The 27106-nt window shown below is 46.2% G+C and overlaps 1 protein-coding gene and 1 long non-coding RNA gene across 2 annotated transcripts in view; both read left to right on the top strand.

The window, feature by feature from the left end:
• Positions 1 to 27106, top strand: part of IK (IK cytokine) — a 375513-nt gene that overhangs the window by 12475 nt on the left and 335932 nt on the right. The window lies entirely within an intron of this gene.
• On the top strand, positions 14306 to 15716 carry LOC125443442. Its single transcript, XR_007246121.1, has 2 exons — positions 14306 to 15291; positions 15442 to 15716. It is a non-coding gene; the product is annotated as an uncharacterized LOC125443442 (long non-coding RNA).

Genomic DNA, 27106 nt, shown 5'->3' with positions numbered 1-27106 from the left:
CAATTGTCTTCAGGATGTTACATGGATTGCTCAACATCCCCTGCCAGCATGATGCTGGCAGGGGATGATGGGAAGTGTAGTCCATAACATCTGGAGGGCCACGAGTTTGACACCTATGTCCTACAGCAGCAATTATTGTGGCCCTGTTTGAATTTTAGATCTGTGGCAGAGCTCCAAGTCTTGAATTTTTGTCCATGCTTTTTCTTCAGGGATTCTGCCACCGGGTTACTCACAAGCTGCCTTGAGTAGGGTTGTCTGGAGATATTATTCTTTAGACCAGGGGTATCCAATGTAGTTAACTGTAGAATACAAACTTACGCTATGCCCATTGGCTGACCCTACTTATTACATACAAAAACCACGCAAGGAGAAAAGTGCGAGTGAAAAGTGATGCTGATCTGGAATATTGATACGCTTGGAAATTTTCATGGACTGTGATGCATATAGGACTTAAACCCCATAAAAGGTGTGTGCATTAGAATAATAGGATGCACGTTACAGCAATCAGTCTTTGTAGTTTATAGTCTTTGTAGTTTGTCTATATGTTTTTGTTGCACCTTTGTATATGAATAGAGCTAATTGCACTTTCTCCCTATGGTTTTTGTATGTCATAAGTCGGTCAAATAATAGCCCTGAAGTAGCCCCCGAATTCCAGCAGCAAAGCTTGAGTTGTTTCATTGCCCCATGGAGTGCTGTAAGACCAGATCTGAACCTGCCAGACCTCTTATTATATCTGGTACCACAGGTCATTTTCTGGAATGAGTTTTCAGTGCACTTGCAGGTCTAGGGTGACTGCATTGATCCAGAAGCCTGAGCCTTGGAGAAACTGCACAAGACTTCTGAGGCTGCAAGGCTAAGCAACCGCTTGTTGTTTCTTTCCTCTGCAGGATGGATGACATGGCCGCGGACAAAGGACTAAGAAGCTGGACTATAGTAAAATGGATCAGGTAATGCTAGTTGATGGCAGATCAGAAGAAAATGCTGTTACCTGAACGGATACCCTCGCTCCCCTGTGGGAGCCTGATCACATGATTCCCACTGACACCTTTGAGTTCTAGCCTGGTGGGCACCAGGATAGGTATAGGGCAGTGGTGGTGAACCCAAGGCACGGGAGTGCCAGAGGTGGCACTCACCCCCTGTGGGCAGAATAGAGTTGCCCCTGGGGCCTGGGGCCTGGGCCTCGGGACATTACCATTTAACCTAAGACCTAGTTTTGGGAAGCAGTGTTGGTAACCCCAATTGATTTTTATGCAAAGAACTTTCGCTAAAACATGATCCTTACTCAAAGTAAGCTCGGTTGTTGCGGTAATGGGCTTACTTCTGAGTAAACCTCCTAGGGGCTGTGATTCACCCATTGGAAGAGTTGCACGGCCATTTCCAAACAAAGCCACTGACTACCACCAAGCTTACCTCCTGAGTAATGCACTTCAGAGCCAACTGTTTTTTTTTTTCTAAACTAAAACCCTCAGTATTTGGGTTAAATTGCAGTAGTTGGCAATTTCTATGCATACATAAGTAGGTTTTGGGTTGCAATTTGGGCACTCTGTCTTGAAAAGGTTCGCATCACTGGTATAGGGTGATTTTTATCGCCGGTAATCCAGGTCTCTGTTTTAACGCCTTCAACAAAAGTCACTGCCAGCAGAAAATAGCCGCCCGCAAGGCAATTTTCCAGAGAAGGGGAGTGATTGTCTGTGTGTGTAAGGGAGAGACAATTTGTGCTAAAAGCATAAGATTTCTATTCCATCGCTTCTGTCTGTTCCAGCATTCTGCCGCATGTATAAACCAACCTGCCTCTTCTCCCTCCCTCTTTGAAGGTAACAAAAGGGACCCCTTGGCCGCTGGGACTTCACACACTCCAGGAGGAGTACAGTGAATACATGAACAACAAAGAGGCTCGCCCAAGTAAGAAATGCCAGTTTTCTTGGGGGTGGGGGTGGGTGACCTCTCAAAGGGAAAGCTTTTAAGGGTATGTGGTGAAATTATAGAAACCTCTTCTCTCTGGTCTATAGTTGGCTGGCTATTGGCTGCACCAGGTGGTTGTTCAGTTCTTTCATTTTTCTTTCATCCACGTAACTTTGACTTCAGAGCTGCATTCCAGTATGGGATCAAGATGTCCCAAGGTCAGAAGGACACGCCAAGCTTCAAGGGAGACCAACGAAGGCTGAGCTGGATCAGGCAGTGGAAGAAGATCAGTGTTGTGAGTATTTTGAGTCTCAGTAAAAAAACCCTGTTCTCTATCTTTTCCCCCCCCCCCAAAAAAATCTCCTCCCAGAATCATGTTTGAGGGTTCCTAGTGGGAATGGCTGCTGTCTGGGGACATGGATGTGTATGCATTGACTAAAAGGCTAGCTGGCCTCACAAACCCTCCAAAGCTGAGATTTGCGGGGTTCACAGTCCCACCTGTTGGCCTGTTGTCTGGAGCCTGTAGCTCATGTAAGCAGGTGGTTTGACCGCTTTTCCCCATGCAAAGCAGGCTCTGTTGCTGAGACTCAGCCTGCTGTAGTTACTATTCTGACTGGGCCCGTGGCCCCTTGTTACAGGGGCAGCTCTGTACGAAAGTGCCGTGCCAGCTCAAGCAAGCAGTAACAACTGCCCTTTGTAGATCATTGAGAAGAGGCAGTTGGAGGCTGGATATTAGTTGAAATGTTTTTCTTTTATTATGGCACTGCTGCAGTTGGGGGCCAGCTGACTAGCGGGCAGAGCTCCTCAGTTGTAACTGCCTCGTGTTGGGGAGGAGGAAGCTCAATTGCCATTAATAGCACTGTTCTGGCATAAGAACATACGAAAGAGTCTGTAGGATCAGACCAGAGTCCATCTAGTCCAGCTTTCTGCTACTCGCAGTGGCGCACCAGGTGCCTTTGGGAGATCACATGCAGGATGTGAAAGCAATGGCCTTCTGCTGCTTCTGCTGCTCCTGAGCATCTGGTCTGCTAAGGCATTTGCAGTCTCAGATCAAGATTGGTAGCCATAGATCGACTTGTCCTCCATAAATCTATCCAAGCCCCTTTTGAAGCTATCCAGGTTAGTGGCCATCCCCACCTACTGTGTATATTATTCCAAACACCAAGGCTATGGAACAGCGTTTCCTATTAGTCCAAATTTTCCCAGCATTTTCAATGGATGCCCCGTGGTTTTAGTATTGTGGGAAAGAGAGAAAAATCTCTGCTCTACATTTTCTACCCCATGCATAATTTTATAGACTTCAATCCTATCCCCCCCTCAGATCGCCTCCAAACTGGAGAGGTCCCAAACGGCTGCAGCCTCAGAAGTGAAGGTGCTCCAGCATACATTGTTGCTGCCAGGATTTGTTTCTCTCTTGCCTCATCAATCTCTCTCCTTCCAGGGTCGAGGTGAAGAGACCAAAGTACTGAAGTTCCCTCAAGCACCTGGCCCTTCTAGCTGTGTTCCTGAAGCTTGGCTATCCTGGACCTGCAGGGCATGAGGGAGAGTTTAATTCCCTGTCCCTCCTCCTTGCTGGAGCATTTCCTGCCCAGAGGATTGAGGAGGCTCATTAAGCAGGAGAAGGAAGGATGTGATTCTGCAGAGGAGCTTGAATGCTGTTCTTCCATCTCTCAGCTCGACCATTCCTCCAGAGACCACGGTCTGACTTCTGGGGCTTGTAATCCATGTAGAATCAATAAAACTTCCACTGATGCTTTGTTATAATCTTTGGCCGACAGCAGTATGGCTAGGCTGAAGGATACCGTTCTCCAGGCCGAACCGAGGGATCCCCTGGAATACCACTCTCTCCAGAGAGTGACAGAGGCCAGTTCTCCTAGAGGAAGTGGGCGCTTTCAAGAGTGGACTCTGTGGCCTTAGGCTAGTCACAGTTCTTCGGAACTCTCTCAGCCCCACCTACCTCACAAGATGTTTGTTGTGGGGAGAGGAAGGGAAAGGAGCTTGTAAGCAACCTTGAGTCTCCTTAGAGCAGCAGTGGCGTAGTGGCTAAGAGCAGGTACACTCTTATCTGGAGGAACCGGGTTTGATTCCCAGCTCTGCCACCTGAGCTGTGGAGGCTTATCTGGGGGATTCAGATTAGCCTGTGCACTCCCACACACGCCAGCTGGGTGACCTTGGGCTAGTCACAGCTTCTCGGAGCTCTCTCAGCCCCACCCACCTCACAGGGTGTTTGTTGTGAGGGGGGAAGAGCAAGGAGATTGTAAGCCGCTTTGAGTCTCCTGCAGGAGAGAAAGGGGGGATATAAATCCAAACTCTTCTTCTTCTTGGAGGAGACAAAGGTGGGGTATAATTCCAAACTCTTTTTCTTTTTCACTGGGGTCCCTGTCTTCCTCAAGCTCCACCCCTAAATCTCCACGATTTTTCCAACCAAGATTCAGAGAACTCACCCCCCTGCTCTTCATCCAGCGTGGAGGGTGAACTTACAACCCCAGCTGCCCACTGCTGCTGAATGAGGCATCGGGTAAACGAGTGGGAAGGTTGTTTGGGAAGGATGTATGGTGTTGTTTTTTCTCATTCCCAGCCAAGGAGCACTTGAATATAGGTGGGTACTACCTGCTACATTCTCTGCAGCTGAGTATTTCTGATGGGTGGGGTGGATATGCAGGCCTTTGTAGTTATCTTTCACTCTTCTTATTTATGGATTTAATTCTATATGTCCCACTGTTCTCAGGAGGGGGGGGGGGGAAGTGGCGTGCAACATTGGTCTCCCCCTCTTCTGCTCACCACATTCACCCTGTGTGGTAGGTGAGGCTGGGGATGAATGACCGGCACGAGGTCACCCAGCCGGCTTCCATGGCAGAGTGGGGATTTGAACCTGGAGCCCAGTCTGATACTTCACTGTGGTATTATGGTTCGAAAGTAAGTTGCTAGGGACAGTAGGTTTTTTACACTCAGATATGGATCACTTATCAGTTTCTGCCAGCATGGCCAATTGGCCATGCTGGAAGGGTCTGATGGGAATTGTAGTCCATGAACATCTGGAGTGCCAAAGGTTCGCCACCACGGGGCTAGGACATGTGAGGCCTAGAGTTCGGGAGAGGATAAAAGGCGGGAGGGGAGAATTCCTATAAGCTATTTTGTGTCTCTACCACAGAGATACGATATAAATGAATGCACTTAAAGTGCAGTTCTGTTCCAGTTGTGTCATTCCCATGAATCCCATTACGCAGATGTTTTTGGTGTTCAATTTAAACTTCTGTGGTGCAATTTATACGCGCGTATCTGGCTGCATATCACCTGCTTCTAGAAACCCCTAATAAAGTTTCTAGACTCTGGAATTTTAACTCTGAAGCCGCTGGATTTTGGCCCATTGTAGTTCTAAGCCTAGCTAACTGGCCTTTGTCTAGATCGAATGTGTTCTAGAACTTCCAGACATAAGGCAAGGCAGCTCACATAAGAATTATTGTCTGTCCCTAACATCCAAGTCACTGCACAACTGTGAGCAGGTTTGGGCTTCCAAATCACAGACCCTTGAGCCCTGATTCCTTGCTTGTGAAACAGAGCAATGCATAAGAAAAATGGTAGTATCAGATGCATTTAGGTTGTGAGAGACTCAGATAGACTACAATTCAACAGCCCCTGCCAGCATGGCTGATGGGAATTGTAGTTCATAACATCTGGAGTGCCAAAGGTTCGCCACCACTGGCCTAGGCATTTTTATAGTTAATGGGAATGCTAAAGAAACCTTTATGGCAAGTAGAAGAGCCAGGACCAGGATGTTACTTGGGATCAAGCAGCTATCAGGATATGGCTCTGTCTGGGGTATAGATTCCTGCAAACACTACCATGGTTGTTACTTCAGATGTTGCAGAGATGGTCTGGTTACAAATGACCTCAATACCCGTCACAAATGACAGGGAATATTTATTTGGCTGAAGCACTTGAAAGGTGTGATATCCGCTATGATATTTAATTAGAATGCAAAAAACAAATTTGGGTCTTGTGGCATGTGCTATGCAAAATGCACAATGCAGACTACCCTGAAAAAGGGTTTCCTTACAGCAAGGCTTAATATTTATAACAGTGGACTGTAATCTGGAGAACTGGGTTTGTTTCCCCACTCCTCACATGAGCAGCATTCTAAATTGTAAACTGTTTGTTTCTGCACTCCACTCCATGAAGGTCACTACCGAGTGACCTTTGGGCTAGTCACAGAACTCCAAACCCCACCCATCTCACAAGGTATCAGTTATATTGTAATGCTGGCAGCTGGCTCAGTGTGAGAGAAGCCAAAAGCTCTGCCATGGAACAAAGGCTTTTTCTCCTGCTGAGAAGGCACCAAACCCACATCTTTGGAGTTTCATTGGGAGGAGACCACGGTTTGCACATAAATGACAGGGCAACTCCTTGTTAATGCTGCAGCAGACAAAGCAATCTCATCGAAGATGACAGGGCGGGGCTCCCATGGAAAGTATATTTTATACACTGAGGGAAACGTGCTTTGTTTCGGCACAGCCCTTATCTCCATTGGCAAGCTGCTCATTTAAGGCCACTGTTTCTCAGCAAAACAAAACGTATTAGCAGAGCTTTCTAGCTTGAAAGACAATTCACATCTGTCGCTGGCGCTTTACTTTTTGTGTGAATGATATTTGAAAATGTGATGTCTCTATAGTTTGTGCCTCACGTTAAAGTACAAATGCCTTCCCAGAAAGTACCAAAAGAAATACAGTACCGCTGTCTGATCGAAAGTATATTGTTCACAAAACCTTAATATGGGTAAAGCGGTCTACAGCTATATTAACTTTGTAGTTACAGAACTCTGAATCTATAACATTATCATTATAAAGTTGACATACACAGCTCAATATTTGGTGCAATGAGAAACCAAATGTGCAAAGTCCTATATTTAACTTATTAATATATGTTTTTGCTATATTCAAAGATCTTATTTATTTCAAATCCAAAACCTTTATTAGGCATAAAACCGGTGTGTGTCATGAATTCCAAATGCAATAAAAAGATCATTATTGCACAACTTGCAGTACACAGAGTAAAAATGTAGCAACAGCTTCAGAGATTTCAGCATTAGAGTTATTTAGAAGCTTAGGCTCATTCCACACATGCAGAATAATGCACTTTCAAACTGCTTTCAGTGCTCTTTGAAGCTGTGCGGAATAGCAAAACCCACTTGCCAACAGTTGTGAAAGTGGTTTGAAAACGCATTATTTTACGTGTGCGGAAGGGGCCTCAGCCATTTTTATCTTATCAGAAAGGAGCATAAATCCTGTTGGTAATACAGTTCTCAAATCAGTTCTGATGTTGTATTTTGAACAGTGAAGCAGAATATGAGAAAGTGAATCAGTTGTATCAGGACAGAATCGACAGCAACGCTCATTTTGTGGGATATTAGAGAAGATCTTATTTATTTAAGAAAAAAAGTTGTTCCTGTGTGTTTAAATCAAAGGTCGCTATGGCAAGGTCCTTGTTTCATATCACTTCTTCATAAGATCGCTGTTTTTATGTTCATGTTGGAGGATCACTGCGGCTTCCTCGAAGCCTACCGGTCTCCTCACTTTCCCAGAAAACAAGGTAGTAGGTCATTCAAATTGCCTCTACAATCCAGCACTGCGTTTGCAGCAAATTTTAGAACTGGGATTGTCACAGTTTTGAGCGAATAGGAAGGCCCTTTCAAGATGTGTAGAACAGTCATATCTCTCAATCCACTTTCACAATTGTTTGTAAGTGGATTTTGTTGTTCCAGACAGTAAAATCCAGCTGCAAAGTGCATTGAAAGTGGATTGAAAGTGCATTTATTCTGCATGTGCGGAAGGGGCCTAAGGTTAGTACCAACCGCAAATACTTCCATTTTACCACACAAATGCAGCCTGCATGGACCACCCTTGAGGTTAACTTGGAAATTCCAGTGAGTACACATAGTCACAACTCAGTGGCTATCAGGAGCTAAGCAGAATAGGCACATCATACCCATTCTGCAGTCAGTCCATTGGCTGCCCATCAGTTGCTGAGCTCAGCTCAAGATACTTCTTGGCTTCGGACCCTTGTATCTGCAGGACCCTCTCCCCTCCTAGGCTCCTACACAACAGATTTATTCATCCAAGCAAGCTTCTGGGATGCCACCCTACAAACAGGAAAGATGTGTCCATCTCCCCTTGTGGGCTGGCCCCCAGCTTGTGGCTTCACATATGAAGACAGCAAGAAGGCCTCTATGCTTCTGGGACTGTGGCTCAGCTGTAGAGCGTGATTGAGGCTCCAGGTTCAATTCCTGGCAAACAGAGCGACAGCAATTTCACTGAAAACTTTCTGCAGTTTGGGTGTGGTAGGCAACTGCACACGGAAGTGCTATAAGCTGCTACTAGCCATCCCGGGAGTAGCCAGTCCTGACCTTGATGGACTGGTGTCTGATTCATGGCACGGTAGTTTCTGCTGCATTCATCGAACAGAATTGTTCCAGAAGGCACTTCTAGAAAGGTAACTTTGGGTCAGACTACAATGGAATGGTTCAAGAAGACGCTTTCTACATATCTACAGTGATCCTACAAGAAGACATTTCTACATGAGACTGTGGACTATCCCACTGCATACAGCATACATTATCTGTTTACTATATGCACTATACTGTTCCCTCTTCGCCTTTGTAATTATTACTTATGTAATGCCATTTCCTGCATTTTTTAACATATGTCTAATACTTTTCTCTGTTTCTTTTATAGTCCCTCTCATTTGCTACAGTAGAGCTGGGAAGCAAGAGAGAGAAGATGTCTAAAGATATATGGTGGCAAAAGACTCTGAACCCCAAGCCCACGCAAAGCCTACAAGGTGGCAATTACGTAAATAATCTCAACTGTTGTCACCTCAAATGCATCCATACCATTATTTCAGATAATTAGGTTTTTTTTAGCAACAGTAAAGGTAATTACTAGTACATATCAAAAGCTCATGATCTAAGTCAGTATAAGACATTATAAGAGAAAACATAACCTAGATACTCAAATGAGTATCCAACTATAGGGTTATGATATTAACCTCTAATTTAATTTCTCTCCATTCTTTCGCTACCTTCTTTTTACTTTCTTACTAATCTTTCTTCTTCTCCAATCTGATCCTCTTTTCCTTTCTACCTAATAAATTCCCAATTTTTCCTCCTTATTTTAAGTATAAGAAATGTGGATTGACAGTGCAATGAACACAAAGGTGTAAGGGCAATATAAATGTTTAACAACAAATGTACTTGCATAATTCTTTGTCTATCTAAATGATACCATACTTGTTTCCTTTCTATATTTCTACCCTCTGAAACTTTTCTTTGAACCCAATAAAGCATTCTTAAAATTTTAAAAAACAACAATTGGGGCTTTATGGCCAGTAACACTTCCAGCACATGGCGATGCTCAGGCTATTTGGGCAAAATCGCCACGATAGAAGTCGATTTACTGCAGTGTTTTGCTAACACCAATGTCGCCACATTACCAGCAACATGATGCCACTCATAGCCAGCATCACCAGCCACTTTTGCTGCTGCTGCTGCTGCCAGACTGAAATACAGGGTGAGTGGCACCGCAGTGGTGAAAATGGGTTAAAGCATCGATCCTCATGTGGACCTTCTGGCGATTTTGCACCTGTCACCCTAAAAAATTCCATCAAATCATGCCAGGTCCCTACTACAGATCTGACCTCAACACCAGAATCCACCCTTTGCACCACCTGCTGTGCCATGATATTTGTGGTAAGCTGCGACCATGGACATGATATGTGCTCATGAGGGTCCATGCTTTTTCATCACATTTTTTCACCACTGCAGTGCCACAAAGCATTGGATGCATGATTGTTGTGTGGTTCCGTCTATAGACTAAGACATGCTCTACGCTATTATGGTGGTTTCGTTTAATTTCAGTGTAAAAATCATATGAATTCAAGAGGGTCCATTTAAAGGCATCCAGATCCGGCTTTTACCCAGTCTCCAACACAACTTGTCTAATATTTCATTGGAGACTAAATGAGCCTATTTTCAAATGCTGGCCATAATTAAAAGTATCATAATTAAGATGATTATTAACAGAAATATCATCATCATCATCATCATTATTATTATTAACAGGCTCTCGCTTCCCCCTCACTGCTTTGTGAATATGGACTTGCTGCCCTCCCTCTTTTAATTCCATTTAGAATGCAACCTTCCTGGACTTTAATCTTACAAAAATCAATGAAATATCTATATTATTGCTTTATTTTTAAATGCAAATTACTTCTTTGAACTTCCACTACAAAAAAAGGTTAATAGCAAATAAGAATTAACTAACATACAGAAAGATTAACACAAAGCATGAGAACAGCGCATGCGCCCAACAGCCCGTCCTTTTCGTACCCTCAAGAGACGTATCGGCCCATCAGGCAATGCAGAGGAGTGACAAAGGGCGGAGAAAAGGTGTAGCCACGCCCCCGCTCTCCGCCAAACGATTGTGAAACGGGGACTACAAAGTTGCGCATGCGTAAAACCCCCCCTCCTTTCCTTTCAAACTCGCTGCAGGGCGGAGCCTCGAGGGACTCTAAGTCGACTGTGATTGGATCGCTGTGTTTCTAGAGGCGGTGTAGAACCCGGAAGTGGTTTCCGTGGCGAAGCCCTTTGCGGCGCGGCGATGGCGGAGAAGTTCGACTCCTTGGAGGAGCACCTGGAGAAGTTCGTGGAGAACATCCGGCAGTTGGGCATCATCGTCAGCGATTTCCAGCCCAGCAGCCAGGCGGGCCTCAACCAGAAGCTGTGAGCGGCGCTGTCCTTTCCCCAGCGGGTTTGGGGGCGGTGGGTGACGTATGGGGAGGGGGTGATGCTGTCGAGGCTGCCTTCACAACAGCTCTGCGAGGTAGGCTGAGTTGGGGAGGGGTGTGGCTGGCCCGAGGCGGATATCTGGGCGGTGGGAGGGTTTGAATCCAGATCTCCCACGTGCTCCTCAGACTCCAGCCGTTCTGTCGAGCACATACTTCACTTTTACTTTATTTCGATTTCTACCTCAGGGGGGCTAATGGGGTGTCAACTTAGGGTTCTCCAGGGCACTGTTAGTTCCTTATTCTCGCCAGCATCATGCTGGTGGGGATGTGGATAAACTGTAGTCCATAACATCTGGAGGGCCACGAGCCCGATGCTGGCAGGGGATGATGGGAACTGTAGTTCATAACATCTGGAGGGCCACGAGCATGATGCTGGCAGGGGATGATGGGAACTGTAGTCCATAACATCTGGAGGGCCACGAGCATGATGCTGGCAGGGGATGATGGGAACTGTAGTTCATAACATCTGGAGGCACATGAGCATGATACTGGCAGGGGATGATGGGAGGGCCACGAGTTTGACAGCCCTGTGAGCCCATCAGAGCAGCATTCGCAGTTCAGTATACAGACATAATCAGTAGGATGTGATAACAATTAAAATAGTGCAACCAATCAATAAGTAAAACGTATAAAGATGTAGACATTTGGTACCCCTTTAACAATTGAATAAATCCAACTGCGTCTTGCCCACCCTTTGGTTTCATTATATTCAGTACAAGGGATGGGGAAAGGGGAGGGGGAGCAAGAAAGGGGAAGGGGGGGGGATGAAGGGGAGGCCAGGCAGATAGGGGGACACTTGAAATAGTGATGCTGAACTTGCAGTTCTTCCTACACATGCTGTTTTCCTGCCCTTTGGCTTGCATCCAAAACCTGGCTGCTGTGTTTACGCAGGAGAGGTAGAATAGATGCGCTGCTAACAGCTAGTAGGTAATCAGCTTTGAGTTTTTTCCCTTTTAAGGGCTTTTTTCTCAAAATAAACTCTGTGTGCTATTAAATCTACTGCTTTTTCCATTTTTACAAGCCTCCTGCACAAAAAACATTACAGGATAATACCTGGCAGCCTCTAGCAATGTAATGCCTTAATTTTTCTTTGCTTATGGAATCAGACATTGTCTCGTGATGTTGTGCATGGAGAATTTTCCAACATGCTTTATCAATGTGCTATAATTTCATGATTTTCCGTCTGCCATGTAAATAAATATAGTCCATTTATCTGTAGTTGTCAGGGATGAGATTCTGCAAATCAGTCATGTTATGTGGTCAAAAAAAGGTTTTGAAATATGACCAGATGTCTGAGCTCGTATAGGGTCCAGGTTTGTGTTTGTTGGCCTTTTGCTAACGTTTTGTGCTAACATTATGTCAGTACTTAAAATATTAATTTGAATTTCCCCAGAAAACTTCTATCGTTGCTTTATTTTATCTGCTCTTGCTTCCACAGTGGCACATGCATAGTGGTTCTTAAAAAGGAAGACTCACCTTCCGAATCTGTCCAACTGTTCCCCTTGTTAGAGCAAAGGTTGAGCAGGATGTTTGGGATACTCTCAGTTCCCACTTTCCTCTGCTTGCAACCAACATTTGACATGGGAGGACGTTGTTACTCCCCCTCTGAATGTGGACTTCTTTTCTGCCTCTTGTCATCAGCTAAGACATGTGGTTAGATAGCTACATCTCCTCATAGATGTGTCCAGTTCTTTTAAAGTGTCTTCTAAATGTGATCTTGTGATCAGGAAGAGATGAGAGTTCATTTCTTTTGTTCTTAACCCCTTTGTGCTTATAGAAGTTTTAATAACTCACAGGTTTGAGGAGACTATGAGAGTGAGCAAGATCCCTTTATCAGTCTTCACATTGTTCTTATAGAGTAGGGTTCTTGGCACTCAGATGTTATGGATTCATACTCTATCAGTTTCTAATGTGGCTGCATTGGACCTCCACACCTCCAATTGGCCATGCTTGCAGGGGTTGATGGGAATTGTAGTCCATAACATCTGGAGTGCCAAAGGTTCGCCACAACGGTTATAGAGCATTCCTCTACCTCTCCACCACCCTGATGTTTGCCACTGTATTATTAATTTTGTAGCACTAATAATAGTCTGTTTTTTTCCTAGGAATTTTATGGTTACTGGTTTGCAAGATGTCGGCTGCCGCAGCAGCTTCATGATATCAGTGTGCCCTTGGAAGTCTTTGAGTAAGTAGCCAGTGACTTGTTTGGCAGTGTTCAGGAAAGCACAGGAAACCGCATCTCGTTACAGTGGGGAGTCTGAGCATCACTGCAGACCTTGTATGTTTCTAGTCCCAAAGGTAACTTACATTGTGTGTGAAGGTGGTTGACACTGGACTGCAACTTTCTGTGGGCCAGTTCTCAATTATAATTTCTTTCCCTGGTTCTGGTCCTAGATACATTGCTGGAAGCTGTATCATTTTTGTTCTTTGAAATATCAGTGTTCTTTGTGTTAGAATGATTATACTTAGCAGTATATACTTATATATATATATATATATATATATATATATATATATATATATATACACACACACACACACACACACACACACACACACACACACACACAGAGTATATACAGAATGATTATACTTAGCAGTTAGAATGATTATACTTAGGAGCAGTGGCGTAGGAGGTTAAGAGCTCGTGTATCTAATCTGGAGGAACCGGGTTTGATTCCCAGCTCTGCCGCCTGAGCTGTGGAGGCTTATCTGGGGAATTCAGATTAACCTGTACACTCCCACACGCCAACTGGGTGACCTTTAATAAGTCACAGCTTCTCGGAGCTCTCTCAGCCCCACCCACCTCACAGGGTGTTTGTTGTGAGGGGGGAAGGGCAAGGAGATTGTAAGCCCCTTTGAGTCTCCTGCAGGAGAGAAAGTGGGGATATAAATCCAAACTCCTCTTCTTCTTCTTCTTTGTTCTTTGAAATATCAGTGATGATCAGTGCCAATGTAAGCAAATACTAATGTCATGTTTGTAATCTTGCTTGAGTAAACCATTCCTCCTGTTCATAGACATGTTCCCAAAGACGATGTGGATAGACAACTCACACAGCTATAATATGACAAATTGTACTGCTAAGTATAAGCATACTAACACAATTTTGTTTTGTTTTTCTAGGTACATAGATCAAGGCCGCAACCTCAACCATATATACTCAAAGAATGGCTGGAAAGGGCTCTTACAAAAGAGCAGGTGAAAGGCAAAATTGATACCATGAAGGTAAGATGCAGATTGATATAAAAGCTTGTACTGTTAGAACAAGCTTTCTTGTTCTTGTACTGTTCTTGTTCTTGTACTGTTAGAACAAGCTTTCTAGAACAATACCTTCATGTTAAAGATGATGTTTATACTGGGAGCAGCAGTGGCGTAGCGGTTAAGAGCAGATGTACTCTAATCTGGAGGAACCAGGTTTGATTCCCCACTCTGCCGCTTGAGCTGTGGAGGCTTATCTGGGGAATTCAGATTAGCCTGTGCACTCCCACACATGCAAGCTTTGAGTGTTAAGATGGATCAAATATGTTTGCATTCTTAGTACGAGGCCATCGATGGACTGTGGATTTACTGGAGTGGCTGGCGCTTGTGCCATTAACTATCCTGTGTTTGCGTCTCAAAGATGTTTACAAGACACAGTTTCATAGACTTAAGGAATGGCGAGCCACCGGCAGTCTGAGTAGATTAGGGGTGGCTCCAGATGTTCATGGACTACAATTCCCTGGCAGGGGCTGATGGGAATTGTAGTCCAGGAACATCTGGAGCACCATAGGTTGGCCACCCTTGGAGTAGATAGTACTGACTTTGAAAGACCAGTGGTCTCATTCAATGGTGGTCTTGCAGATAGTCCCTTTAACTGATTCCAGATGTAGCCCGCCAGTGTTCATGTTTTCTGTACAAAAGGTAAACACACTAATACTGGGCATGTCCTTTATTACTGTCTGTCACAAAATGTCCTACTCTCATGTGTGCAATTCTTTTTTTCCTTCTAGAAATTCAAAAGCTTGTTGATTCAGGAGCTGGATGTACGTTCCCGGAGGACATGGCCAAGTACAAAGCTATTCGAGGCGAAGATCCTTCTCCTTGAGAGAGAATTATGTTTTCCACCATGGTACATTTTGTTCTCTGGAAAGAACTGCAGATAGGCTGCTGTGACAATATTGACTTGCCCAGAGGACTGAAGAAATCAGACTTTTCTGCTGGGTGACGTTATGCGAAATGTTTTGTCCCTTGGCCAGAGAGCAGGCGGATTCCCGTGGTGGATAATGACTTCAAGACTCTTGGTTCTGGCAGCTGCCTTCTCATCCTGCCTCTCAGCTCTGTTTTTGTAATATGGGGTTCAAATGTTTCAACATAACGTGGCCAGCGTGGGATGGGGAAAGCAGCCCGTTGTTCTTGCAGCCAACTCCAAAAAAAGAGGCAGAAGAAATGTCCCTGCTTGTTGTCTCTGTCTAAAAATTAAAGGGCTTGTTTTGTCTTATGTCTTTGTCAAGGCTTCACGTTGATCTAATCTGGTTGTGTGGTGGGTTTTCCCGCTGTAAGTCAGTGGTCTGGTGGATCGTAGCCTATCGTTGGGCCAGAGCCTAGGCTGGCATCTTCAGAGGTATCAGAGGGAAGCCCGCTACACACTGTGTCATGTGGACATAGTGTGTAACAGACTTCCCTCTGTGCTACGCTTCTGAAGATGCCAGCCACAGATGCAGGCGAAACGTTAGGAATAAGATCCACCACTCAGCCTGGAAAACCCACCACCACCAGTTGTTTTGTTTGATGGCACTGAAGGGCAGCTAGAGTAGAATTTGTTTAGTTGATTCTGTACGAATGAACAAGCCAAAATGTTTGAAGCACTGTATAGGAGAAACTTTCTAGCATTCTCAATTTTATATTTATGGTAGCAGTCGCCTTTCCAGTATTCGGAGACTGCAGTTTACTTTACAATGTTGTTGGGTTAACTTACATAGTAAAGGTCTTGAAAGAGTTTTTCTCCTTTTGTGTGGTTCCTTGGCGTTTTGCATAATACCTGTACTGATGAAAGAGGCTCACATTAATGGAAAGTCTGAATGTGGAAGATATAAGGGGTTGGCATCTTAATCCTTTAAAAATATGGTAATTTGGGGCTGGCTTATTTCACTGCAGTGTCCAGTGAGAACTTTGTTGATGGGCAGATGAACCATAATTGCAGCCCTACATTTGAAACTTGTGTATCCCTGCAAATACACTGTTTTTCCATTCACATTTGTCAGAATCACAGCATAAAATCCCCTGTTCTATGGCAAATCCCAACCCTAAAAGTGTGGGTTGAATTGGACCTTATATCTCCGAGTGTTATACCATATTCTCTATCAGTCAGCCAGCATGGCCAATTGGCCATGCTGGTGGGGGCTGATGGGAATTGTAGTCCATAACATCTGGAGTGCCAAAGGTTCGCCACCACTGGTCTAGAAGTATAACGGCTGGACTATTGACTATTAAAACTTGGACTATTTAAACTGCAGCAGAATTTATTAAGGTTCCACAGGGTGTTGGTGTTCATGGACAGAGTTCCACCGGGTTGGAGCCAGGGCCAAGAAAGCCCTGGTTCTGGTTGAGGTCAACGTAACATCCTTGGGGCTAGGGACCACCAGGAGAGTGGACCAAAGTGTCATGCAGGGGCAATATGGAGAGATGCAGTTCCATAGATACGAGGGCTCCAGACTGCTTAAAGGTCAGCACTAGAGCCTCGAGCATGATTCAAGATGAATCAGGAAGGACAATACATCTCTATCTGCTCCACAACAAAGCAAGCAACATCAAACCTTCCCAGTGCATGTGGACCATGTTAGGTCCTCCTAGGATTGCAGGTAAAAAAACCCCCAACAGATCAGCAACACAGAAGAAAGCTTCCACGCCAAAGTTACTCAAAGCACTAAACTTTTCATACAGGCCATCAAGCCCAAAGGGAAAAGAAGGCCTTACAATCCCCTCACATAAGGAGAGAACGGAGCCAGAAGCGTCGTGAAGTAGCTCACTGAGAGACATCTCTAGGCATCAGTGGCCCTCAGAAACTACATCAAGTCCCTCTTGAATCCCCCCCCCCAGCATTAAGAGTGGGGAGGATACAAGAGAAATAGTGCATCCCATTAGATATGGGTTAGTGGTGGGAAGTGCCATCAAGCTGCAACCAATTTCCGGCGACCCCATAGGCTTTTCAAGGCAACATATGAATGCAGGCAGTCTGCCGTTGCCTGCCTCTAGGTAGTGATCCTCCATTTCTTTCATTGTCTCCCATGCAAATACCAACTAGATCCAACCCTTCTTAGCTGCCAAGGTTTGACATGATCCAGCCATCCAGGTCAGAGGAGAAAGTGCCTGACAGTTCTGGGCAGGTCTACAGGCTGAATTTTTTCTCCTGCGCCCTGTTTCATTCCTCCTCTGTTCAAAGAACATGAACAGATGCTCTCTTCACAGGCAGCCCTGGAGACATATCTGCACTAAAATGACATATCGGCACCCCGCCGGCCAATCAAGCGGCAGGAGGAGGAGGAAGAAGCGCGGCGGCCCAATCCGCGCTCTCTCTCGGGACTCATCACCCCCGGAGGCGATGGGGAGGGAGGGCTCCCGTCATTGGCTTCAAAGCCCCCCCACCCCCACTTGGCCTGGCTCCCCCGGGACCCCCCTCCCCCCGTCCTGATCGGGTGCCGCAGCTGAGGAGAATCTGCCCCACAGTGCTCGGGAGAGCCCCCTCCGTCCCTTCCCTGGACCACGCCACGCTGACCGCCGCCTTCGCACGAGACCACACGTGGATGTTATGGGGGGATTCCGCTATCTTCCCAAGCCTCTTTGAGCTTGGCAGCCGGTTTGGGCAATGCAGCCGAGAGCGCTTCGCAAGCGGCCCCACGTCGAGGTTGTGGCGTGTCCGAGCCTCTTTGGGGCGGGGAGCCGCTGGGGATGCTGCTGCCCTCCAGTGGCCAAAGGTGTGAATTACAAGCGCACCCCCCCCCCCCGCTTCCGCGGCATTTCTCAGGTTATAGTTGCTATAATGTGGCGTGTCGGGGGCCTCTTTGAGCAGGGAAGTCGCTGCGGAGGGCTCCCCGAGAGCGCGGTAACCCTATCTGAGAGGGTTGGCACGGTCTCGGAGACCGTTACAACGCTCTTTAGAAGGGCTAGCACGCACTCGGAGACCGTTACAGCGCTATTGGTAAGGGCTAGCACGCACTCGGACACCACTACAACGCTATTGGGAAGGGTTATCACGCACTCGGAGACCATTACAACGCTCTCGGGATAGGATTCCGGGCTCTGGGGAAGCGTTACAACGCTCTCGGAGAGTTCGCAAGGGCACTCTCAGCGTTACCACGGTTAAGGGGCTCCGCAGCGACTCCCCCCCTGCCTAGAGAGGCCCGGACACGCCACATTATAGCAACTATAACCTGAGAAATGCCGCGTGGTGGGGGCCGGGGGTTGCGCTTGTAAGTCTCACCATTGGCCACTGGAGGGCAGCAGTATCCCCAGCGGCTCCCCGCCCCAAAGAGGCTCGGACACGCCACAACCTCGACGTGGGGCCTCCTGCGAAGGTGCCGCCCTAGGGGCTCTCGGCTACATTGTCCAAACAGGCTGCCAAGCTCAAAGAGGCTTGGGGAGATAGCGGAATCCCCCCCCCCCAACATCCACGTGCGGTCTCGTGCGAAGGCTGCGGTCAGCGTGGTATGGTCCAGGGAAGGAGTGGGGGCATGGACGTAGATAAGGGGTTTCTCCAGTTTTAACCCCTCCCATTCACACTCCAAAGCCACCCGCCCTCCAGTTTGTGTGGGTTTTACAACATTTTAGTAATTTTTTGGTTTTTTTTGCCCGTAGGGGCAGGCATTGTTTGGGCTAGCAGCACCAAACTCTTTACGGGATTGTTTGGGGACACTCCTGATGATAATACCCGGGCTTCTGGTGGAGTTTGGTTCAAGGGGTCCAAAGTGCCATGGACTCCCAAAGGGGGGTGCCTCCCATCCTGCATTGTTTTCAATGGAAGCTAATAGAAGATGGGGGTTAAGCACATTTGAGTGGTCCATAACTTTGGGACTCCCCTGGGAACCAAACTTCACCAAACCTGGGATGTGCTATCATGAGAAAGTCTCTTATTGGATACTCACTCTAGGCTTTTGTGGTGCTATTCAGGGGGGTCCAAAGCTATGGGACTACCAAGGGTGTGTTCTATCCCCCCATTGCTCTGCACTGGGAGCTATTAGGACATGGGGTTGGCACCTTGAGGGTCCATAAGTAACTTTGGGACCCCCCTAAACCAAACTTTCACTCAGTCCTGGGTAGTGGTATCATTAGGAGAGACTCCTAAAGATACTCCTGAAAGTTCTGGTGGCTTCCAACTTCTAACAATTGCACCCTGACAGCAGGTATCTCCCTTACTTCTAGATTCTCCTTCGAATCCAACCCCTTCTCGCATGGGATTTGAAGGGAGAATCTGAGGTCCCTAGTTTAGAAGAAGAAGAGTTTGGATTTATATCCCCTTTCTCTCCTGGTGGAGAGACTCAAAGAGGCTTACAATCTCCTGTTCTCTCCCCCCTCACAATGTAAACACCCCGTGAGTGTAGGTGGGGCTGAGAGAGAGCTCCCAGAAGCTGTGACTAGCCCCAAGGTCACCCAGCTGGTGTGTGTGGGAGTGCACAGGCTAATCTGGAATTCCCAGATAAGCCTCCTCCATTGTGCTCAAGTGGCAGAGCAGGGGGGAATCAAACCCGGGTTCCCTTCCAGATTAGAATGAACTCCGTTCTCAACCACTCTACGCAGTTTCACATTGAGAAAGTAATGCTGTTTCAGGGTAGATAATTCACTCTAAAAACAGCATCACTTTTAAAATGTTATTGTTTAATTCAGGGTAGAACCTGGTGGTTTCAGGATACTAGAATCACTTATCAGTTCTACCCAGCATGGCCAATTGGCCAATGCTGACAGAGGCTGGATGGGAATTGTAGTTCCTGAACATCTGAGAGCCAGCAGGTTCCTACCCCTGAACTATTATTAGGGACCCTAGATTCTCCCTTTTATGGATTTAAAAAGGAGAATTAAATGGGCTCTTTAGTTTAAACACCACGGCAAGTGATGCTGTTTGGGGTGGGATTCCAGCACTACAGCAGCAGCTGCCTGGGCAAACTCAGATTTGCACCAGGGGCTCCATTTCCCCTCTATGCCTCTGCCCAGAGTGGGAGGGGCAGGGCAGTGCAGGGGAGCCTGCCATCCCCCCCGCCTCGAGAGCTGCTTTTTTCTGGGGAGGCATGGCTGGGCCATGCCCTAGGGGCGCTGGTGTGGGATGTGGAGCCCCCCAACCCCCCCATAAAAAAAACTATACCTATGTCCTTGCTGGGGGGCCCTCTTTCGAGCACTGTGGGGCAGATTCTCCTCAGCTGCGGCACCCGATCAGGACGAGGGGGGGGGGGGGATTGTTCTGGAAACTACAACTGGTTCAAAGACTCTGTTAACAGCACACATTCAACTTCCACTGACTACATTGGTTGCCGGTTGAATGCCGGATCATCTTCAAGGTTCTGGTGTTAACCTTTAGGGTCATGAGTGGTCTGGGACCACTGTGTCTCCAGCACCATCTCTCCCCGTAACCCCCAGAGGACACCGTGGTCTTCTGAAAGTAGCCTACTGGTAGTCCCTGGCCACAAAAGTGTCTGGATAGCCTCAACCAAGGCTGGTGGAACTCTCCATCTGCTGAGACCAGGGTCTTGAAGGTGCTGTTCCACAGTGTGTGTAAGAAGGAGATGTTCTTTTGGGCCTTTGGTTGAGGCAACTATTGTTTACAGTCAATGTTGGTGGCCTCCCAAACCTTCCTCTGCCAAACTCCCACCGCTTTCTATAACAATTGAAGAGGAACTGGAAAACTCCTCAAATTAAGAAGGGAGGAGTTAGGAATTGGATATGTTTGTCCTGCACTGAGTCTGATAAATGCCATCTGTATGATATACAGATATAGTTTTAATGATAGAGATTATTTTTAGGAATATGGATCTTGCATATGGATTGAACACTTTTAATTGCTAGCCACCCTGAGCCCGGCTCTGTGCTGGGAAAGGGTGGCATATTAAATCTAATTAAAAATTTAAAACAGGTGCGGCTGAAAGAGTCCTGAGAGAACTGTGACTAGCCCAAGGTCACCCACTAGGCTTCATGTGGAGGAGGGGGAAAACAAAATCCAGTTCTCCAAGTTAGAGTCTCTTAACCTTTCCCCAAAGTCATTATAGCCCCAAGAGAAGAGCTAGACCTCATCATTTGCTGTATGTGGGAATAGGGAGCCAGGGTATAGATCTGCCATTTCTGTCACTTTCCCATCACAACTAGGAGTCCCTGTTTTGAAACCAGGTGAGACCCATCCTTCAAGGCAAAACAATTAGAAGAAGAGAAGAAGAAGAGTTTGGATTTATATCCCCCCTATAGGAGACTTAAAGGGGCTTACAATCTCCTTGCCCTTTCCCCGATAACAAACACGCTGTGGGTGGGCTGAGAGAGTTCAAAGCTGCGGGATTCGCCCAAAGTCACCAGTTGGCGTGTGTTGGAGTGCACAGGCTAATCTGAATTCTGTGATAAGCCTCCACAACTCAAGCGGCAGAGTGGAGAATCAAACCCGGTTCCTCCAGATTAGAGTGCACCTGCTCTTAACCACTATGCTACTGCTGCTCTCATAGAGCATTTATACTTTATCCCCCTGCCCAGTAGAGTTAATGCAAATTCAAGTGTAGGGAAAGGAGGAATGAAAGATTCAAATTAAACAGAGGCCTGTAAACTACCAAACTCCAAGTCCGTTCTGGGCAATAAGATAAATACCTTAGAGGGAAAGCAATCTGGGAACACAGGTACAATGCTCCAAAACCAGGGATCTGAAATGTATGACTCTTTTCAAAAGAAAATGAAATATTTTAAATTAGAAAGGATGTTAAAATCACCAGAGCATGAAGAGAATGGTGGCGGTGGAAACTTTTTTTTTTTACAGGACTGAGGGCTTCTTCGAGATGCCTGGGAGAGTATATTAGGTGTGCAGGTTCTCGCCACGGAAGGTGTAGTTAAGGACTACGAATATGCTGAAATCAGCTCACTAGCAAATTAGTCGCATGAGGCAGCAACCTCATTAGCACTTCTCTGTGCAACAGAAGAGCACCCCAGTTAGTTAGGCAGGAGTGGCCTATGGCGCCGGATAATTATGGATCTGATATTTATCAGCCCCTGCCAGCATGGCCAATTGGCCATGCTGGCAGGGGCTGATGGGAATTGTAGTCCATGAACACCTGGCGCGCCATAGGCTCGCCACCACGACTGCTGCATTTTGCACTAATTGCATCTTCCTTAGTCTCCTCCAGGGCAGACCCATGAAGTGGTAATCCGGTCGTGAGGTTAACAAAGCAAGGATCTGAATAGCAAAGCCGGCAGATTCAAAGTAGTTTCGAAGATGGAATTTATTTGTTTTATTTATTTATGGTTCACCTTTCTTTCAGTTTAACCTTTAATGGCATAAAAGATTGCAGATTATTTACATTTAGACATTTAAATATTGGTATTTAAAATGTTTTCCAAAAACTTAGCCACTGCCAAGGTAATCGATGGACTACAGTCACTCAGCAAAAAACAAGTGGTCTGGAATTTAGAATAATGAAGCAGCAAAGGATAAATTAAAATCATACGCAGGTTGCTATGAAGATGACATTCCAGGAGAATATGGGATATGGTTTCAGGAGATCCACAACCACAACGGCAAAGTCTCTGTTGTTTGGGGATCTGAAGGTATCTTCCAGAGGTTACCTCTGATGGGAAATTATTAAGACAAAGCTAACATAAATAATTGCTTAATGGATGACGTTGCTTAATGGATGACAGAGATGTGAGATATTTGGTTCTTTCTCTGTCGCAGGGTTGTATTCCAAGGTAAAGGGGTGGGGGAGTATACAGCTGCTCTTTGTCGGCAAAAAAAGTGATGCTGTTCGCCTTTCTTATTGAGACCCAGGGCGTAAGCAGCAAAATAAGGCAGCATAAAAAGGATGGGATCAGAGAAGCAGAAAATATTGTGAAGCACAAAGTGTGGGGTGTGTGTTACTGAAAGTTGCTACACTGCGCCTAAAGAAGTGGGTTAGGGTTAGGGTTAGGCAGGCAATATTTCTGCTCAAATAAAATCTTGACACTCTAAAAGTGCCTTAAAAGGCTGTGGTGAAAAGATGCTGTTCCTCTTGATTCCAAGTAAATTTCAAGAATGAGAGATCGATTCCTGGGGCAAACCAAAAGGCCAGACAGCGCCCGCGGGACTCGAACCAATGGCTGATTCTTCAGACGAGCTGAAGTCCTTGCAATGCTAAGGAAGGAACCGCTGGGCTAAGCTGGCCCAACATCCAAATTCAGTGGGAGGCTATAAGAGTCAAAGATGGGGGGCGGGACGATGCAAATGAAAGAAGAATCTACTACCCAATCAGCGTCATTTCCATAAAGTTCATTTCCATTTCCACCACCCACTCGCCCTCCTTTTACTGTGCAAGCAGAAATCTCCATTGGTTCCAGGGGTTATGGAAATTCCAACATGTAGCGTGCCTTTAAGCACATGGAATTTAGGAAAGTGTGTCTGAATTGGATTCTTGGCTTTGCTCACAACACTTGGTGAATAAAGAGATGAAGCACAACCGTCTTGCTCAGCTCCATCTTGTAAGTCCTTTTCTGTGGCCAAGAAAAGGGAAGACTCAGGCACAGACCCTCTTCAAGGGTCTGTTATAAGCAGAAAGGGGAATAAATGTACTTTGACAATATTTGCTATTATATATGGGCACTAGGGGGGAAAGGCCAGGTCACTGCATAATGTCCACATATTTATTAGAAGAATAAGGAAATAAATGCTTATTTAAGATCTGCAGTTCAGATGGGAAAGAGGAAGGATAGGGATAAGGTGCCACTACCTTGCTAGCTAGGAAAAGTCTCTGCAACTAACTTCTGAGTAGAAGCAGGAAATTAGATGGAGATTATCAATCTAAGCACAGACAGACAAGAGGAGAAACAAAAGGATGCAGGGGTCACTAACCTTACAGCCCCTGTCTAGCTGATGACTTGTCAAACTCTGCAGGGTCATCTTCTTGGTTCCTTTGCATGCTAGACTTGGCCAATACCAACAGCTAGCTCATCCCCCCCCCTTTACTTCCTCCCCACTCTCCCTATTCCGCACATGCAGAATTATGCACTTTCAAACTGCTTTCAGTGCTCTTTGAAGCTGCGCGGAATAGCAAAATCCACTTGCAAACAATTGTGAAAGTGGTTTGAAAACGCATTATTTTGCGTGTGCGGAAGGGGCCATATAGTCTCTCACCTGTTGCCCTTTTTCCTACTGTCTCTCCTCTGTCATTCTGTCTTTCTGCCCCCCCCCCATCATTGTCCTGGCTGCCTACCTGCCCCTCCCCCCCTCCCACAGCACCAGTGGGGGTGGAAGCTCTCCTGGCATCACAGTGGACCTTGGATCTACAAAGATTAGTTCTCTTTAGGACTGCCACCATTCCCTGCTCTCCTCGGGCTCCACTCTTCACAACTCCAGGAATTTACCAACCTGGATTTGGCAACCCTATCGCCTTTCCAATCTTCCCTATTGCCTTCTTTATCTTTACCTGCCCCTCTGACTTTAGCTTTCCACTTCCGCCGTCTCCCCCATTACACTCTTCTTGGAAAACGACCATCTTTTTCCACAGTGGGGCCAAAATAGCTTATATTAGCACAATCTCCTTTTTTATCAGCACAACAGCCCGGTAAGCTGGTTAGGCTGAAAGTATGTGACTGAACTGGCCCAAAACCAACCAGTTAGCATCCACAGCAAGATGGGAATTTGAAACTGGCTCTCCCAGATCCTACTCTGAAGCTCTAACCACTACACAACACTGGCTTTCATTGGGTGGCTGCTGTTGAACAGTAGCAAACACCCAGGTCTGGTTGAATCAGGCATATCAGTTGGTATCAACCTGAAGTTGCTGCCAGGCCTAAGGTTGCCAACTTCCAGGTGGGATGCGGAGATACCTTGGAATTGCAACTGGACTTGAGGTGATAAAGATCCATCCACCTGGAGGAGATGGCTGCTCCGAGGGTGGAAACTATTGCATTATATCCTGCTGGGGCCTCTTACCTACCCTAGCCCTGCCCTGCCCAGTCACCGCCACAATATCTCCAGGAATTTCCCAACCTGGAGCTGGCAACCCTAGCCTGGTCCCAGGTTGTCCTCAGAGGACAAAATAGACCTGGAAAGGGCTCTGCCCCCTTTTACTGGCAGAATCAAGCCTGAAATCTGAGGTTGCCTAGTAATGGTCGCCTGGGGGGAAACGGTTTCTTAAAGCTACAGGAGCTCGTTTTATAACATTTTGGCTTTTCAAAATTCCCCAATGTGATTTTTTTGGTTAGCTTTCAGATTTTTCTGCAATCCTAGGGCCCTTTGCAGGTTTATAGAAAGATAAGAACATAAGAACATAAGAACAAGCCAGCTGGATCAGACCAGAGTCCATCTAGTCCAGCTCTCTGCTACTCGCAGTGGCCCACCAGGTGCCTTTGGGGAGTTCACATGTAGGATGTGAAAGCAATGGCCTTCTGCGGCTGTTGCTCCCGAGCACCTGGACTGTTAAGGCATTTGCAATCTCAGATCAAAGAGGATCAAGATTGGTAGCCATAAATTGACTTCTCCTCCATAAATCTGTCCAAGCCTCTTTTAAAGCTATCCAGGTTAGTGGCCATCACCACCTCCTGTGGCAGCATATTCCAAACACCAATCACACGTTGTGTGAAGAAGTGTTTCCTATTAGATTCTAATTCTTCCCCAGCATTTTCAATGAATGCCCCTGGTTCCTAGTATTGTGAAAGAGAGAGAAATTTCTCTGTCAACATTTTCTACCCCATGCATAATTTTATAGACTTCAATCATATCCCCTCAGGCGTCTCCTCTCCAAACTAGTAGAGTCTCCAACGCTGCAGCCTTCCCTCATAAGGAAGGTGCTCCAGTCCCTCAATCACCCTCGTTGCCCTTCTCTGCCCTTCTCTGCACTTTTTCTAGCCCTTCAATATCCTTCTTGAGATGTGGTGACCAGAACTGCACACAGTACTCCAAGTGTGGTCGCGCCACGGCTTTATGTAAGGGGAGGACAGTCTTTGCAGTTTTATTATCAAGTCCTTTCCTGATTATCCCCAGCATAGAGTTTGCCTTTTTCACAGCTGCCATACATTGAGTTGACATTCCCATGGAACTATCAACTAAGACGCCCAAATCCCTTTCCTGGTCTGTGACTGATAGCACTGACCCCTGTAGCGTGTATGTGAAGTTTGGATTTTTTGCCCCTATGCATCAATTTGCATTTTGCTACATTGAACTGCATTTGCCATTTCTTAGCTCCACTTCCACCTAATTTATCAAAGGTCCTTGGAGCTCCTCGCCAATCCTTTGTGGTTCTCACCATCCTACATAATTTGGTATCATCTGCAAACTTGGCCACCACGCTACCCCCCCCTACTTCCAGGTCATTTATGAATAGGTTAAAGAGCACTGGTCCCAAGACGGATCCTTGGGGGACACCACTCCCTACATCTCTCCATTGTGAGAATTTCCCAGTTACACCCACTCTTTGCTTCCTGTTTCTCAACCAGTTTTTAATCCATAGGAGGACTTCCCCTCTTATTCCTTCATTGCTGAGTTTTCTCAATAGTCTCTGGTGAGGAACTTTGTCAAAAGCCTTTTGGAAATCCAAGTAGACAATGTCCACTGGTTCCCCCTTATCCACATGCCTATTTACATTCTCAAAGAACTCTAGTAAGTTTGTAAGACAGGATTTGCCTCTGCAAAAGCCATGCTGACTCTTTCTCAGCAGGTTTTGCTTTTGTACATGTTTTATAATTTTATCTTTAATGACAGATTCTACTAATTTACCAGGAACAGATGTCAAACTGACTGGCCTGTAATTTCCCGGGTCCCCCCCTAGATCCTTTCTTAAAGATTGGTGTGACATTGGCCATCTTCCAGTCTTCAGGGATGGAGCCTGATTTCAAGGATAAGTTGCATATTAAAGTGAGAAAGATCTGTCTTGCTCGTCCACAGCTTCCGCCACCGGAGGGAAGCATCCAACGATTTGGTTGGCTTGGAATATAAGCGAGTGCCCTTCACAAACTCATGATGGCTTACAAAAATCAATTCAAGTACAGATGCAGAAAGCAGCTAGAAATAATCGTCCCCAAGGTCCAGCGGGATACGTCTTGAAAAGTCTGCAGAAGTCAAAATATGTTGCACACCTTCAGAAAGGAAGAGGGGTGGGCCACGGGCATCCTGGAGACGGGCAGAGCTATCTTGAGGGTCACAGCTACCAGCCTCTGCTTGGCTGATAAGAGGACACACACGAT

This window comes from Sphaerodactylus townsendi, linkage group LG14, assembly GCF_021028975.2.
Source record: "Sphaerodactylus townsendi isolate TG3544 linkage group LG14, MPM_Stown_v2.3, whole genome shotgun sequence".
Classification (NCBI taxonomy): Eukaryota; Metazoa; Chordata; class Lepidosauria; order Squamata; family Sphaerodactylidae; genus Sphaerodactylus; species Sphaerodactylus townsendi.
Note: the sequence above shows the minus strand (reverse complement) of the source record. Positions and strands in the feature narration are given on the sequence as shown.